At 45.9% G+C, this 17,364-nt stretch overlaps 1 non-coding gene across 1 annotated transcript; it reads left to right on the top strand.

Annotated features, from left to right (window-relative positions):
- Positions 1 to 8,995: 8,995 nt before the first annotated feature.
- Positions 8,996 to 9,103, top strand: LOC123392450. Its single transcript, XR_006607167.1, has one exon. It is a non-coding gene; the product is annotated as a U6 spliceosomal RNA (small nuclear RNA).
- Positions 9,104 to 17,364: the final 8,261 nt, after the last annotated feature.

Below are 17,364 nucleotides of genomic sequence, written 5' to 3'. Positions count from 1 at the left end.
TTCAATGGGGAGCCCGCTTCTTCCTCTCCTACTGCCCCCTGCTTGTGTTCCCTCTCTCACTGTGTCTCTCCCTGTCAGATAAATAGATAAAATCTTTAAAAAAAAGAGTTGGCGTCTAAGCTGCACTAGTGCTCGGGGAGACGTAACAAGTCATGATCACATAACCGGGGCACTTCCTGAAAGAACATGAACCATGGGGCCATCACTGCAGGTGACCCATGTGGCAGTGTAACGTAGGGTGATGGGGGGCACGCAGACGAGTTTTGTGCGTAGTAAACAGCCACTAGTGTTACATGGAGGGAAGTGAGCTGGAAAGATGAAGACGAAGCCCCTGGGAGCCATGGTAGAAGTCCCAGTTGACGGAGAGACTGGCCCCAGCCAGAGAGGGAGCTGGACCACATGTGAAACCAAACTGAGACTCAGCCTTTATTTAAACTTCTGGGGATATTATCAGGAGCCTGAAGCCACTCACGGCTTACATCTTTGGTAAGATCCTTGCTTCACTGTCCTTAGCATCCCACGGTTGCGGGATTGCTGGTGGACTCTGACATGGCACAACGCAGCCCAGATAAGGAGCAAGGGGAGAACGAGGCACACATGTGGGTGTAGCGCCAGGATTGACTGGCGCTCAGATCTGCTCCCCTGGCCAGCTCTGTGTTGTCCCACCCAGTTGCTGGTGGTGTTTTCATGGCTTCCTGCTGGTAGTATCCACAGGGGGCTTAGGCCCTTTGGCCAAAGCATTCTCTTTTGAATAACGAGCCTGTGGCCATGGAAAGGCACACAGTGGGCATGCTCCCTGATATCTTAGGATTTTCAGGGGAAAAAATAACTTGGGAAAAAGCATGATCTGTTACCATGAACGTTTGTTTGGAAGTCTCCGAAATCCTTGGCTTTGAGTTGCAAGAGGCCATGGCCAGTCATTGCCAGGTTGATGGGAAGCACGTTCATTGCCAGCCCGAGTGGTCCTGGGAGCCTTCTGACCTCTGGCTGTGGTGAGCTGTGGGCTTCCTCTCTGCAGACGCTCCAATGAGCCGGGTAGGCTCAGTCCAGCCCGGAGGTGGGCAGATACGCTGGCAGACAGGGCTAGCTGCATTGCTCTGCGAGTTCCTGGGGCGAGCATGAAAAGCAAATGACACCAAGATGGGCTGGGTCCTGTTAGTGCTACAGGCACCTGTCTGCCTGGAAGTGTCACTGGCCCAGGGCCATGGGTGCCCATTGCTGTGCTCAGAAGCTGACCCCAGCTGATCCCAGAGCTTAATCTCTGCCCTGAGGGCTTGCAGGGACTGCTTCAAACCCTGGGGCCAAGAGGCTGCCTAATGAGGTTTCTCCTGGGCTCCTGGTTCCTGGGCAGAGGGAAGCAACTGCAGGAGGACAGAGAGATCCAAGCAGGGGGTAGGGCCACAAGTCCTGTTGTGTGTTCGTGCACAATCCCTGGTCCTCATTGCACCCAACATACAGCAAAAGGGGTCGGGGTGGGGGCTGGGGACTGAGCAGCAGCATCGTACTTCCTTCGGGAGAGAAAATGTCAATGTATTCAGCACACAGAACCCCCACATACTATTAACATTCACTGAGTGTGAATTCAAACAAAAAGTCACCGAAATTAGATGGGAACGTATCCGAAATGTCACTTTAACACATGCCAAGTATGAAGAACGGTCGGTGACAAATGGGCTTCCGGTAGATCCCGGCTATCAAAACTGGCTTAATTTCTCAAGATATTCAGGGTTTAATCACCAATTAAAATCATCAAAAACAATGAATTCGTGCAGGCCCCGGGAAATTCATTTTCCTCCCGGGAAGGAAGAAGGCCCTGATCCAAGCCTTTCATTTGGCAAAACTGAGGAGGAACTGCTGGCAATCTTCCCAACCGCCAAAGGAGGTCAGAGGAGGAAGGGCAAGCAGGGCTCACAGCAGAGGACTGCTGCTTTCTGCTCCGGTTTCCAGCAGCTTCTCCTGTCCGGGACTGCAGGAATGTGCTTGCTGGTGGGCACAGAAGCCCGGACCCCGGAGGGCAGGTGAGCCTAGTCCCATGGAACACAAGCTTCTCTGTCTCGCAGGTTGCTCTTCCAGGGATGTTTGCTTTCGATGGAGGGAGGGAATGGGATCTAAGTTCGGGTTTAGACACACACACACACACACACACACACACACACACACACACACACACAAATTTAGCATTCATATCAATATATTTCAAGCTGTAACAAATCTTCCCTTAGAGAAACATCCTTAGATTACATGAAACTAGTATTTGGCAAATTTATGTTGCCTTAAAACCCATTCCACAGGGCCGCCTGGGTGGCTCAGTGGGTTAATGCCTCTGACTTCGGCTCAGGTCATGATCCCAGGGTCCTGGGATCGAACCCCGAGTCAGGCTCTCTGCTCAGGCCCCACCTGCCTCTCTGCCTACATGTGATCTCTGTCAGATAAATAAATAAAATCTTAAAAAAAAAAATTTCCATATAAACCCTTCTTCTATTTTATCATGAAAAATTCTTAAAAAAATTTTTTAAAATTTATTTTTATTAACATATAATGTATTATTTGTCTGTGAATCATCAGGTTTACACACTTTACAGCACTCACCATAGCACATAACCTCCCCAATGTCCATAACCCCATGACCCTCTCCCTACCCCCCTACCTTCAGCAATCCCCAGTTTGTTTTGTGAGATTAAGAATCTGTTACGGTCTGTCTCCCTCCCAATCCCATCCTGTTTCATTTTTTCCTTCCCTACCTCCCACTCTGCCTCTCAAATTCCTCATATTAGGGAGATCATATGAAAATTGTCTCTCTCTAAATAACTCTCTCTTGAGTTATTTAGCTCAGCATAATACCCTCTAGTTCCATCCACATTGTTGCAAATGGCAAGATTTCATTTCTTTTGATGGCTGCATAGTATTCCACTGTGTGTGTGTGTGTGTGTGTGTGTGTGTGTGTATGTACGCCACATCTTCTTTAGCCATTCATCTGTTGATGGACATCTAGGTATCTAGGTTCTTTCCATAGTTTGGCTATTGTGGACATTGCTGCTATAAACATTGGGGTGCACATGCCCCTTTGGATCACTACATTTGTATCTTTAGGGTAAATATCCAGTAGTGCAATTGCTGGGTCATTGGGTAGCTCTGTTTTCAACTCTTTGAGGAACCTCCATGCTGTTTTCCAGAGACTGCACCAGCTTGCATTCCCACAAACATTGTAGTAGGATTCCCCTTTCTCCGCATCCTCACCAGCATCTGTCGTTTCCTGACTTTTTAATTTCAGCCATTCTGACTGGTGTGAGGTGGTATCTCATTGTAGCTTTGATTTGTATTTCCCTGATGCTGAATGATGTGGAGCACTTGTTCATGTGTCTGTTGGCCATCTGGATGCCTTCTTTGCAGAAATGTCTGTTCACGTGCTCTGCTCATTTCTTGATTGGATTGTTTGTTCTTTGAGTGTTGAGTTTGATAAGGTCTTTTTAGATTTTGGATACTAGCCCTTTATCTGATATGTCGTTTGCAAATATCTTATCCCATTCTGTCAGTTGCCTTTTGGTTTTGTTGACTGTTTCCTTTGCTGTGCAAAAGCTTTTGAACTCAGTGAAGTCCCAATAGTTCATTTTGGCCCTTGTTTCCCTTACCTTTGGTGATGTTTCTAGGAAGAAGTTGCTGAGGCAGAGGTCGAAGAGGTTGCTGCCTGTGTTCTCCTCAAGGATCTTGATGGATTCCTGTCTCACATTAAGGTCTTTCATCCATTTGGATCTATTTTTGTGTGTGGTGTAAGGAAATGGTCCAGTTTCATTCTTCTGCATGTAGCAGTCCAGTTTTCCCAACACCATTTGTTGAAGAGACTGTCCTTTTTCCATTGGACATTCTTTCCTGCTTTGTCGAAGATGAGTTGACCTTAGAGTTAAGGGTCTATTTCTGGGCTCTTTATTCTTTTCCATTGATCTCTATGTCTATTTTTGTGCTGGTACCATACTATCTTGATGATGACAGCTTTGTAATAGAGCTTGAAGTCTGGAATTGTGATGCCACCAACTCTGGCTTTCTTTTTCAACATTCCTCTGGCTATTCGGGGTCTTTTCTGGTTCCGTGTAAATTTTAGGATTATTTGTTCTGTTTCTTTGAAAAAAATTGATGGTATTTTGATAGGGATTGCATTAAATGTGTAGGTTGCTTTAGGTAGCATATATATTTTCACAGTATTTGTTCTTCCAATCCGTCAGCATGGAACGTTTTTCCATTTCTTTGTGTCTTCTTCAATTTCTTTCATGAGTACTTTATAGTTTTCTGAGTACAGATTCTTTGTCTCTTTTGATAGGTTTATTCCTAGGTATCTTATTGTTTGGGGTGCAATTGCAAATGGGATTAACTCTTTGATTTCTCTTTCTTCTGTCTTGTTGGTATATAGAAATGCAACTGATTTCTGTGCACTGATTTTATATCCTGACATTTTACTGCATTCTTTTGCAAGTTTTAACAGTATTGGAGTGGTATTTTGGGTTTTCCACATAAAATATCATATCATCTGCAAACAGTGATAGTTTGACTTCTTCTTTGCTGATTTGGATGCCTTTAATTTCTTTTTGTTGTCTGATTGCTGAGGCTAGGACTTCTAGTACTATGTTGAATATCAGTGGTGATAGTGGACATCCCTGCCATGTTCCTGACCTTAGGGGAAAAGCTCTCAGTTTTCCCCCATTGAGAATGATACTCGCTGTGAGTTTTTCATAGATGGCTTTGAAGATAATGAAGAATGTACCCTCTCTCCCTACACTCTGAAGAGTTTTGATCTAGAAAGGATGCTGTACTTTGTCAAATGTTTTTTCAGCATCTATTGAGAGTATCATATGGTTCTTGTTATTTCTTTTATCAATGTATTTGATCACACTGATTAATTTGTGGATTTTGAACCAACCTTGCAGCCCAGGAATCAATCCCACTTGCTCATGGTGAATAATCCTTTTAATGTACTGTTGGATCATATTAGCTAGTATTTTGGTGAGAATTTTTGCATCTGTGTTCATCAGGGATATTGGTCTGTAATTCTCCTTTTTGGTGGGGTCTTTGTCTGGTTTTGGGATCAAGGTAATGCTGGCCTCATAAAATGAGTTTGGAAGTTTTCCTTCCATTTCTATTTTTTGGAACAGTTTCAGGAGAATGGGTATTAATATTTCTTTAAATGTTTGGTAGAATTCCCCTGGGAAGCCGTCTGGCCCTGGGCTCTTGTTAGTTGGGAGATTTTTGATGACTGTTTCAATCTTCTTATTGGATATGGGTTTTTTCAGGTTTTCTATTTCTTCCTGATTCAGTTTTGGTAGTTTCTGTTTCTTTAGGAATGCTTCCATTTCTTCCAGATTGTCAAATTTGTCAAATTTGCTGGCGTATAGTTGTTTATAATATGTTCTTATAATTGTTTGTATTTCTTTGGTGTTGGTTGTGATCTCTCCTCTTTCATTCATGATTTTGTGTATTTAGGTCCTTTTTTTTTCTTTTATTTTTATTTTTATTTTTTTATTTTTTAAAAAGATTTTATTTATTTATTTGTCAGAGAGAGAGAGAGCAAGAGCGAGCACAGGCAGAGTGGCAGGCAGAGTCAGAGGGAGAAGCAGCTCCCAGGATGCTGGGATCATGACCTGAGCCGAAGGCAGCTGCTTAACCAACTGAGTCACCCAGGCGTCCCTTTTTCTTTTCTTTTTAATAAGCTTAGCCATGGGTTTATCAGACTTAGTAATTCTTTCAAAGAACTAGTCTCTAGTTTTGTTGATTTGTTCTGCTGTTCTTTTGGTTCCTATTTCATTGATTTCTGCTCTGATCTTTATGATTTCTCTTCTCCTGCTGGGTTTAGGCTTTCTATGCTGTTCTTTTCCAGCTCCTTTAGGTGTAGGGTTAGGTTGTATACTTGAGACCTTTCTTGTTTCTTGAGAAAGGCTTGTATGACTATATATTTACCTCTCAGACTGCCTTTGCTGTGTCCCACAGATTTTGAACAGTTGTGTTCTCATTTTCATTTGTCTCCATGTGTTTTTTCAGTTCTTTAATTTCCTGGTTGACACATTCATTAATTTCCTGGTTGAGCATCCTTTAGTAGGATGCTCTTTAACCTCCATGTATTTGCGCTCTTTCCAACTTCCCTCTTGTGATTGAGTTCTAGCTTCAGAGCATTGTGGTCTGAAAATATGCAAGGAATGATCCCAATCTTTTGGTACCAGTTGAGACCTGATTTGTGACTCAGGATATGATCTATTCTGGAGAATGTTCCATGTGCACTAGAGAAGAATGCGTATTTTGTTGCTTTTGGATGGAATGTTCTGAATATATCTGTGTTGTCCATCTGGTCTAGTGTGTCATTTAAGGCCTTTATTTCCTTGTTGATCTTTTGCTTGGATGATCTGTCCATTTCAGCGAGGGGGGGTGTTAAAGTTCCCTACTATTATTGTATTATTGTTGATGTGTTTCTTTGATTTTGTTATTAATTGGTTTATATAGTTGTCTGCTCCCATGTTAGGGACATAGATATTTAAAATTGTTAGATCTTCTCGTTGGACAGACCCTTTGAGTATGATATAGTGTACTTCCTCATCTCTTATTATAGTCATTGGCTTAAAATCTAATTTATCTGATATGAGTATTGCCACCCCAGCTTTCTTTTGATGTCCATTAGCATGGTAATTTGTTTTCCACCTCCTCACTTTAAATCTGGAGGTGTCTTTTGGTAAAATGAGTTTCTTGCAGACAGCGTATTGATGGGTTTTGTTTTTTAATCCATTCTGATACCCTGTGTCTTTTGATTTGGGCATTCAGGGTAACTATTGAAAGACATGAATTTAGTGCCATTTTATTGCCTGTAAGGTGACTGTTACTGTATATTGTCTCTGTTCCTTTCTGGTCTACTACTTTTAGGCTCTCTCTTTGCTTAGAGGCCCCTTTCAATATTTCCTGTAGGGCTGGTTTGGTGTTTGAAAATTCTTTTAATTTGTGTTTGTCCTGGAAGCTTTTTATCTCTCCTTCTATTTTCAATGATAACCTAGCTAGATATAGTATCCTTGGCTGCATGTTTTTCTCATTTAGTGCTCTGAATATATCATGCCAGTTCTTTCTGTCCTGCCAGGTCTCTGTGGGTAAGTTTGCTGCCAATCTAATATTTTTACCATTGTATGTTAGAGACTTCTTGTCCGAGCTGCTTTCAGGATTTTCTCTTTGTCACTAAAACTAGTAAGTTTTACTATTTGACAGCATATGGACCTATATTTATTGATTTTGAGGGGGGGTTCTCTGTGCCTCCTGGATTTTTATGCTTGTTCCCTTTGCCATATTAGGGAAATTCTCTAATATTATTTGTACCAATATACCTTTTGCCCCTCATCTTATGGTATCATTTATCTCTTGAATTCTCCCCTCTTGATCAAGTAGTTGTTTGTCTCAGCTTCTTTATTCTCTGTCATTTGGTCTTCTATATCACTAATTCTCTCTTCTGCCTCATTTATCCTAGCAGTAAGAGCCTCTATTCTTGATTGCACCTCATTAATTCCTTTTTTTATTTCAGCGTGGTTAGATTTTAGTTCTTTTATTTCTCCAGAAAGGGATTTTATTTCTCCAGACAGGGTTTCTCTAATATCCTCCATGCCTTTTCTGAGCCCAGCTAGCACCTTGAGAATCATCATTCTGAACTCTAGATCTGACATATTACCAAGGTCTTTATTGATTAGGTTCCTAACCATTGGTATTGCCTCTTGTTCAATTTTTTTGTGGTGAGTTTTTCCACCTTGTCATTTTATCCAGGTAAGAATATATGAATGAGGGACGCCTGGATGGCTCAGTGGGTTAAAGCCTCTGCTTTCGGCTCGGGTCATGATCCTGGGGTCCTGGGATCGAGCCCCGCATCGGGCTCTCTGCTCAGCAGGGAGCCTGCTTCCTCCTCTCTCTCTGCCTGCCTCTCTGCCTACTTGTGATCTCTGTCTGTCAAATAAATAAATAAAATATTAAAAAATAATAATAATATATGAATGAGAGAATAATATACTGAAAGGGTGGCAAAGACCCCAGAAAAATGTACGCTAACCAAATCAGAGGAGACCCCAAACCAGGGACAGAAGAAAGGGCATAAAAAGAAATTATATATACATTAGACTAGTGAGTAGAACAGAACCACCCATTTGATTTTGGGTGTATTTTGGTCTCTTAGAAGAAACTATCTCCCAAAATATTAAAGAAAGCAAAACTTATATACATACAAAAATAAGGGTAAACACAATGAAGGGATGGAATATGACTGTAAAGATGAAAAGTAAAAAAAATTCTAAAAACGGAATTGATAAGTTTGTTGGAAAAAGAAAGAAGAAAAAAAGAGCGGGACTGGTAGAGAATGTGCTCAGGCTGGAGACTAGAACAAAGCCCTGTGCTAGATTTAGGGTATATTCTGATCTATTAGAAGAAATTGGGGATGCCTGGGTGGCTCAGTGGGTTGAGCCTCTGCCTTCAGCTCAGGTAATGGTCTCAGGGTCCTGGGATTGAGCCCCACGTCAGGCTCTCTGCTCAGTAGGGAGCCTGCTTCCCCCTGCCCCCCCCCACCTCGGACTCACTTCCCTGCATGTCCTACCTTTCAGAAAGTGGTCGATTTTCTGTTCCTAGAATTGCTCCTCTTCTCTTCTATCTCCTATTGAGTTTGTAGGTGTTCAGAATGGTTTGGTAGCTCTCTAGCTGGACTCCTGTGACCTGATGTCATTTCAGTCTGCTACTCCTCCACCATCTTCTGTCACTTCATGAAAAGCTCTTTTTAAAAATTTTATTTATTTATTTGATGGAGAGATAGAGAGAGAACAGAAGCAGGGGGAGGGGCAGAAAGAGAGGGAGAAGCAGGCTCCCTGCTGAGAGGGAGCCCAACTTGGGACTCGATCCCAGAACCTTGGGATCAGGATCTGAGCGGAAGGCAGATGCTTAACCAACTGAGCCACCTAGGCACCCCTGAATATGAGATTCTTTAAAAAAAAAAAAGCATAGATTTGTGCTCACTTTGCTAACATATATACTAAAAATTGGAACGATACAGAGAAGATTAGGTTGGCCCCTGAGCACGGATGACAAGCACATTCTCAAAGGATTCCATATTTGGGAATGAGCACCAGGTGTTGTATGGAAGTGGTAAATCACTGAATTCTACTCCAGGAACCAGTATCACACTGTATGTTAACTGACAAAATTTAAATAAAAAAATGTAGAGAGTAAAAATATTTTTAGAAATTCTACTGAAGTATCACATACATATAGAAAAGGGCATACAGAATAATTCCCACAAACCAGATAGAGGTTGGTCACCAGCCTCCAGATGGAGGGACGGGTGACCTGTAACAGGGCAGCCTTGGGGAAATGGGCCGTATCACAGGCTTTCCAGATTACACGTGCACACCTAACAGTTGAGGCCCAGCTGAGTTCAGTGGGGTTTCCCACCAAACGTGTAAGGAGTACCCCGCACAAAGGAAGTCAGACTTCCCCGTTAGAAAGCCCCCCTCTCCTCTCCTGGTTATCCCGAGACTCACACCTCCTCCTGCAACCACTCTGTCCCACATGGGTCTTGCTCCCATAGTCTCTCTCCAAATCCCCCTCCGCTTACCCGGGTCGCTGTGTGAGGCTTAGCCCCCACATTGGCTGAAACAGCCAACCACCAAGGGTTCCTCAGTGCATCCTGGGTTCTGGGAGTCACCCATTGTCACAGAGTTGTCCCACTGTGTGCCCCTGGTCCCCACATGATGGACTGAAACAGGAGAGGCCAGGAAATAAGCTGTGTGACTTTGGACGCAGCTACTAGGGCCTTGGATGTTATTTTATTTGTGAAATCGGTAGAATACTGGTAGCTACTTCCTAGGGTGGGGGTCGGGGTGGTCTGTAAAGGGCTCTCATGGATTAAGGGGGCTTGTGTTCTGGGGTTTACGGGATGGCATCTTTCCAGTTTCCACCCTACGCAAGGTGGGAAGGAATGCTTCCCACCGAGCACTGTCAGTGGAAGCATGAGGATCCCCTGTGTCCCCGGAGCCAGTGGTAGACCCAGAGGGGCCACCTGCTGGGTCCCCACCCAGAGCTGCCTGCAGCCCTCAGCTGCACACGGGGCATCAAGGCAATAAGTGGCCTTGCGCAGGGTTTATGAGGGAAAGTGTATTCTCCTCTAGACATCAACCCAATTGTAAGAACTCCAATTAGAATAAAGTTTGAACTACGTATGAACTCAGAGTGAGAATAAGCAACAAATGCTATTTCTGGTTTTTGGTCTAGGATGTAGCACTGGTCGGTAGACCTCAGGTCGAAATAAAAATGTTGGGGGAGGGGTGCGTCATGGAGACCTGAAGACAACTAGCCAGCTGGAGGTGAAGAAAAATTTGGACGAATCAGAACAGAGTCAATAGCCAAGGCTTCTCTTCTCAGAGACTGACCTTTGGGGATACTTTAGTTATTGGGATATTACATCAGACACCAGTGTTTCCCAAAGCTCATCCATTAGTGCATAGCAGACATGATTTTTCCCCATAACTATTTCAATTGTACTATTTTGTTTTAAAGATTTTATTTATTTATTTGACAGAAAGAGGAGGAAGAAGGCTCCCCGCTGAGCAGAGAGCCCGATGCAGGGCTCTATCCCAAGACCCTGAGATCATGACCTGAGCCAAAGGCAGAGGCTTTAACCCACTGAGACACCCATGTGCCCCTCAACTGTACTATTTTTAATTAGTATTTTTCCTTCAATGAGTTCCTTTAAAAAACAAACAAACAAACAAAAAAAAAAAAACGGCTCTAGCCTCACTCTGTAACATATATTTCTAATTGGCATCAAAGCCATTATGTAATATGTAACCATCAAAAGGAAAAATGACCACTCTGGGCCGCTGAAAACCTGTGACCCTTTGGAATATATTTTCTCCTGTCATTGACTTTGCAGATCGTGGGTCACTCCCAGCCGATCTCAGCAAGCTCTCTTCATAAGGTCCTGAGCTGGCGAGTGTCTCCAGAGACGTTTTTCAGAAAAACCCAAAGCTTAGTTCTCATGAACCAAACCTACGTCCCTCACAGGGTTCCCCTCTCAGCCAAGGTTGATGGCGCTCCAGCAGGTCTTCAGCCTAGAAGACAGTGGAATCACTCTTGCCTCCTGTCTTTCTCCCACCCTTCTGAGTCCAACACGGAATGCTGTTGGCTCTGCCTTCAGACACGTTCCTGTTCTGACCGCTTCACATCGTCTGCACCTCCTCCAGTCCCCGTCCAAGCCTCTTGGTTGGGAGTCGTGAAACCCTCTACCTTGTCTCAGTGCCTCCGACTCACCTCTCAGTGTGTGTTCCTGATGGAGCCTGGGCCATGGATGCACCAGATCGTGCCACCCCTCCAACCGCGGATGTCTGACGACTTCCCGCCAAAGCCAGAGCAACATCAGAAGTCCTTCAGCCCTTCCTGACTGCCATGTCCTGCCCGTCCACGCCACGCATCTTGGCCCAGCGGCTCCTCTCTTGGTCGTTATGCTCAGGGCACCCTGGCCATCTTCTCCTTCAACCCAGCAAGCACATTCTTATCTGGGGATCTTTATGGTTGCCCCTCCTTTTTCCAGGAATGCTTCTCCCCTGGCGTAAACATGGCTTTGTACTTTCTCCTGCTTCTTCAGGTGTCTACTAGAATATTACCTCATCAGAGAGGACTTCTCTGATGTTACCGTGTTCAACAACATTCAGCTCACCCCTTAGGCTGCTTTCTTCTTAGCACATATCACGGAACAGATTACATTTAATGTCATTTTTTGTCTGTCTCCTCCCATTTAGAATGGAAGCATCATGAGAAGATGCTTAGGACTTTGACCTGGCCTGAAACAGTAGGCTTGGTAGATAGTTGGTATTTAATAAATCCATGAATAAATATTGGGCTGCATAGATACTATCTGATCATTATGGGCAAGGGTCTGGGGCCCAGAAAGAGCAGAACCAGGTAGGGTGCCCCACCTGCCCCAGCTCCCGTTCCTTTGTCCTAGAGTTGTACCTAAGCTTCCCGTTATGTGGGCAGCATTCCTCCCGATTCATATGTTCATTCATTGTTATGTAACGTTATTACACGGTGCTCCTTTCTGTGCTACATGGGCTGCTGCCCACTACATGAATCACTGAATAAAGCCGGTAAGATCTTCAAAGTGGGCTCTGTTGAATTTTGGGGTTTTTTTTGTTGTTGGTTTTTTTTTTTTTTTTTTCCATTTCAAGAGCATGTGCTCCAGGATACATAGAAGTGATGCCTGGCTTTTGTGACCCACACTTGGAAGTCACATGGCAGAGTTTCCATGTTGTCTGTTGTCCTTTTGGGTGGTCACAAGCCTACCCAGCTTTTGGCAAGGAGATGACACAGATCCCTACTTTTCCACCAACGGAGCGTCAAAGAATTTGCAGCTATGTTTTTGGAGCTGCCTCAGGGAGGTATATTCAGTTCAGAGGGGAGTAGTTGGGGAAGTATTTTGAGGATAAAACTTTGAGTGGGGTGGGGGGGGTGGGATGGGCAGGTATGTTTCAGAGCCACCAAGAGACCCAGATGCCAATGTGAGAGACAATGGGAAATGCCAAAGGCTTGGGCTAGGAGAGTTTGAACACTTGCTTCAGGAGTCTCGTCTTTGTTGTGTAGACAAGCGGTGTCTACACTGTCTTGCTTACGTATCCCTAAGGGAATTTCAAAATACATGTTTTTGGGTTCATATCCATTTTTCCCCCATAATTTAAAAGTAATTGCAAAAGTCAGCAGCAAAAGTTTTCCACCTTCTTCTTTCTGTGACAGCCACAGTCCCTGCGGCTATCTCCCTCCAAGTCTGTGCTCGAGACTGGAGATGCTCCCGTGGGGAGGCGTTTTGGGCCAAGGACACATGGGTGCAGGGCATGCCTGCTCACTCTGCCTGGGCAAGACCTCAGTGAGTGGCCACTCCTGACTGCAGGGGGCGCCAGGACAGAGCGAGGTGTGCAGAGTCTGGAAGAGCTGGCTGTCCTCGCTACAGAGCGTCTGTACGCACAGCCTTCAGCCCATCCGCCCAAATTTGGGAAGCATTCCACACCGAGGCTGCTGCTATTATTAGCACCGTTGTTGTTATTGTTGTTGTTATTATTATTCATTATTACCCATTCAGTCTGCAGGCTGTGTTCTGTGCACCTGTGGGTGTGCATGCCCTGCGCCGGAGCTCAGAGGCCCCCAAGGTCAAGTCACTTTAGGCAACGGAGGCCCCAGAGCCTTTTAGTCTTTTAGCCAATTAGTAGCTAATAAACTCAGCCTAATAAACTCAGCCGGCAACTCGGGCCCCCAGGTTGGTGGGCTGCGGACGGAGGCTGTGCTGAGCCCCCGCATGGCTCCCACGTGACTGTCCATCCATCCCCCCCCACCCTCCAGAGACCCCAGGGTGGACCCCGTGATGCCTGAAGAAAGCCAGGGACTTGACTTGCCCCGAGAGAGAGGCAGGCTTCTGTCCCCACAGCTGCTGCTCCGACTGTCCCCAACAATCACTAGAAAGTGGCCTCAGCTTTAAGAAGTTGAGGCATTTGCTTGCTGTGCGGGGACATGGGTGGACAGTAACTGACTTCCAAGAATGGATCAAACATTCGAAACCTTTGCTTGCTTTTCCCAGTCGCTGATGCCTGGGCCTGCAACAGAGCTCGAAGAACGAACCTTCCCCCTAGGGTTTCTAGAAGCCACAGAGACTAAAACAGAGGTCCTACTGCAGGAAACAAGTTTGGTTTTGTCCTGGGAAGGTCATGGGAGCTTCCCTAAACTCCCAGACTGAAACACCTACTATCAATTTCTTTATGTAATTAGATCCCTTCCAGGCAAGTGGGGCCTCCTCCGGGCCAGAGCTGAGCTCCCTCATTCAGAACAAACATAACTCCCATCTCCAGCGTAATCTGGTCTGCAGAGTCTGTGTGTGTGTGTGCGTGCACGTGTGCCGCGTGCAAAGTAACGAGCTCCAGGTGTGACTCCCGGGGCTGGGGCCGGGTTTTTCCACCAGCAGACTCAGTCGGGGCGCCTTCTGCCCAGGCGTGAGTCAGCACACAAGTAGTTAAGTTGGCTGCTGTGCTCCCCGGGCTAGCGCAGTCGGCCTCCGGGACTTAGCCAGCAGCACTGCTCGGCAGGGCAGAGCGGGGTCCTGACGCCCTGGGCTCTCCAGGAGGACTGACTGAGGAGCTGCTTGGGAACAAAACAGCAGCAGGTCTAGGTACGTAGCTGGGTTTGATGAATGGTGTTTTGCCTTCTCCCCGGAGGATGGAGCAATGGGGTTCGTGGTTGCCCACAGACGCGGGTGTTTATTGAGCCCCCTATTTCTTGGGGGAAATCAGTCATAGATGGGGAGGGCAGAAAGCAGAGTCTTCATCCTCATTTATGTTTCCTTGGCCCTGGCGGTAGCCCTGGCACGTTTCCTTAATTCCTTAATTGTCTGCATTCCTCGGCTGGGAGATCAGGTCATTTGAATGTCAGCATTAGAAGAGGGGAGTCAAAAGGGCTCTTTCTGCTGTCCCCCCCCCCCCCCCCCGTAGATCTACATTCAGAGATAGGGATTCGGTTTCAAGAGCTGTTAGCTGAGTTGGTGAAGCTGAGGGGCAGAAACCCCACTTTCCTGGCCCGTTTTGGATGGCAAGATTTGTATCAGCAGTCTTAAGCAAACTTCTCCGAATTTTTTTTTTTTTTTAAGATTTTATTTATTTATTTTGACAGACGGAGATCACAAGTAGGCAGAGAGACAGGCAGAGAGAGAGAGATGGGGAAGCAGGCTCCCTGCTGAGCAGAGAGCCCGATGCGGGGCTCGATCCCAGGACCCTCGGACTCTGGGACCATCACCTGAGCCGAAGGCAAAGGCTTTAACCCACTGAGCCACCCAGGCGTCCCAAAACTTCTCTGAATTTGCCTGAGTGAGAGCACGTTCTCGGAGGTGCCCCTTGTCTTGCTTACAGCCTGACCTCTGCTGCCTCAGGTGTCTGCAGCGTGACCTGAAATCACTCTGAGGATCCCAGTTCTTGTAGTGAGTCTACTCGCCTGGGTCATCCTGGTCTTCCCACCCCTTTAGATGACTCTGTTCTGTCACTCACAAGATAGCTGGAATTCTCAGTAGATGGGACTACCCTTGAAAACTTGGTTTGGAATGAAATTTCCAAGGATATAGGGACTTAAGCAACATTTGTGCGTATCTCATTCCATCTCTGATTTTTTTTTTAAGAGGTGGGGGTGGGGCAGAGGAAGAGGGAGAGAGAGAATCTTAAGCTGGGTGTGGAGCCGGACATGGGGCTAGATTCCGTGATCCTGCGATCATGATCTCAGCTGAAATCAAGAATCAGATGCTTAATGAACTGAGGCACCAAGGTGCCATCCTTCCTCATTCTTTTTTTTTTTTTAAACTAGATTACCAGTTTATTATAAAAGGATATAATTCAGGAACAGACAGAGGTATGGGGAAGGGGTGCAGAGCTTCCCTGCCCTCTCCAGGCACACCACTCCCCCAAATCTCCACAGGTTCACTAACCTAGGAGGTCTGCAAACCCCATCCTTTGGGATTTTTATGGAGGCTTTATTACAGAGGCACGATTGATTAAATCCTCATTCCACATCTGTCCTGTCGCTGTGCATCAGCCACCAATAACTGACATCAATGTCCCTGATGATCAGGGTGATGTGTTCACTGCAGCCGGTGTCAACAGATGTGAGTTCAAATCCCCTGTCTGTGATGCATTAGTTCTTCAAACGTCCTTGAGCATTTGCTTCCTTTGTGAATATGGGATCCAGTGTGTCACTATCTGGACTGATGCTGGTGCTCCAGAGAGACACACAATAGGCTCTGACCCCAAATCTAGTGGAGAGATACACACTCGTTATTACACAGTAAGTACCAGCATGGGAGAATGGATGCAGTTTCAGAGGCAGAAATGGGTTAAGCCATTCCCTTTATGCGGGGGATCGCTATTCCGAGAATTAGCATCTTTTCAGCACTGCAGTTTTCACGGCAATATCACACTTTCTCTCTCTGTTGCCTTCACAATCCTGTCAAATGGGAGGACGAGGAGGGGCGTGCCCCCAGCCCCGTCACCTTTGCCAAAAGGAAATCATGCTGTGAGGGGACACCTGGAAACCTTACCTTGTGGGTTAAAACAGAGATGCCTGGAGCTGGCTTTCAAGGTTCTTCCAAACAGGCACCTTTCCAAGGCCTTTCTGCAGGGAGAACTTTGCCAGTCTTTTCCTTTTCCTCTCTGAGAAAGAAGCTCTTCCTTCTCTGCTGAGACAGCTACAAGGTCAAGAGTAGGTGAGGAAAATGGAGAACTTACCAAATCTCTAGGGCAAATACACTGTCTGGAGGGAGAGGGAGGAAGCCCAGCCAATCGGGACCACTTCTCAGGGCAGGCACCAGAAGGTTTGCTCCCACCAGGGTGGAATGGGGATTTTGGGAAAAATGGTAACAAAAACTTAGAGTTGGTGAGTTACCCGGGCTTAGGACCGAGACTGTTAAACAGGATGTGAAGAACCACCTCGTATCCCTAGATCTGAATGTCAAGGATCACTCTGCAGGGAAGGAACGCCGATACCCAGACTTCCTGCACCAAGGGACCCCTTAGGCTCTGACTCTAAGTCGTCCCACTCACCGATTTTCCCATTCAGCATGTGGGAATTTTGTATCAAATTTCTCCAAAGAAGTGGGGTCCAATTACCCATGTATCCGTGGTCAGGCGGCTTCTCTTCACACCTTACGGAGGACAGACAGCTTCAGTGACACGAACACACTTGAGAAGAAGGGGACAGTGTGGTCCGGAAGTAGTCATCCACCACTAGGTGACGGCCACCATTGAAACCACTAGAGGGCAGTGCAGAGACTCCTACTGGTGACCACGCGGGAGAATTTTAATATCTGCTAATGAGCTTTTTAGGATTCTGCCAAGGAATGAGGTCCCTTGGGGCCTTTGGAGAATCCTTGGGCACCTGTTTTGGTTATTGTTGTTATTGCCATCCATATTCTCCGATTGCTTTTGCAGACAGGCCTGGTCTGGGAAGGGCAGCTAACATAAACACACCAAGGTGTATTTATGATTATTTCCGATACAAAACAGAGCAGCGTGTTCCAGCCGGATATGCTTTCTTCCACCACCTGGAATATCCAGTTCCTGCTGCCCTGGCTCCAAGGACAACACTGTTATCCTAAACGATACTTACAAAATGTCTCATTGGCAGCTTGCGAGGTGTTGGGCGCAGTGACGATTGAATATCAAGGAAGGTTCATACTGGTTCGTTGGAGCCCGCTGCACAGAGACCACCCAACCTCACTTTTCAGTGACTTCTTCAGTAGCTGATGGTTGATTAGCTGTGGTGAGAGTATTTACTTCACAGAATTTGGCAAATGGCATGACA

This window comes from Mustela putorius, unplaced genomic scaffold (assembly GCF_011764305.1).
Source record: "Mustela putorius furo isolate JIRA1106 unplaced genomic scaffold, ASM1176430v1.1 tig00000577_pilon_pilon_pilon, whole genome shotgun sequence".
NCBI classification, from domain to species: domain Eukaryota; kingdom Metazoa; phylum Chordata; class Mammalia; order Carnivora; family Mustelidae; genus Mustela; species Mustela putorius.
The sequence above is the reverse complement of the archived record's forward strand: the minus strand, read 5'-3'. Positions and strand labels throughout refer to the sequence as shown.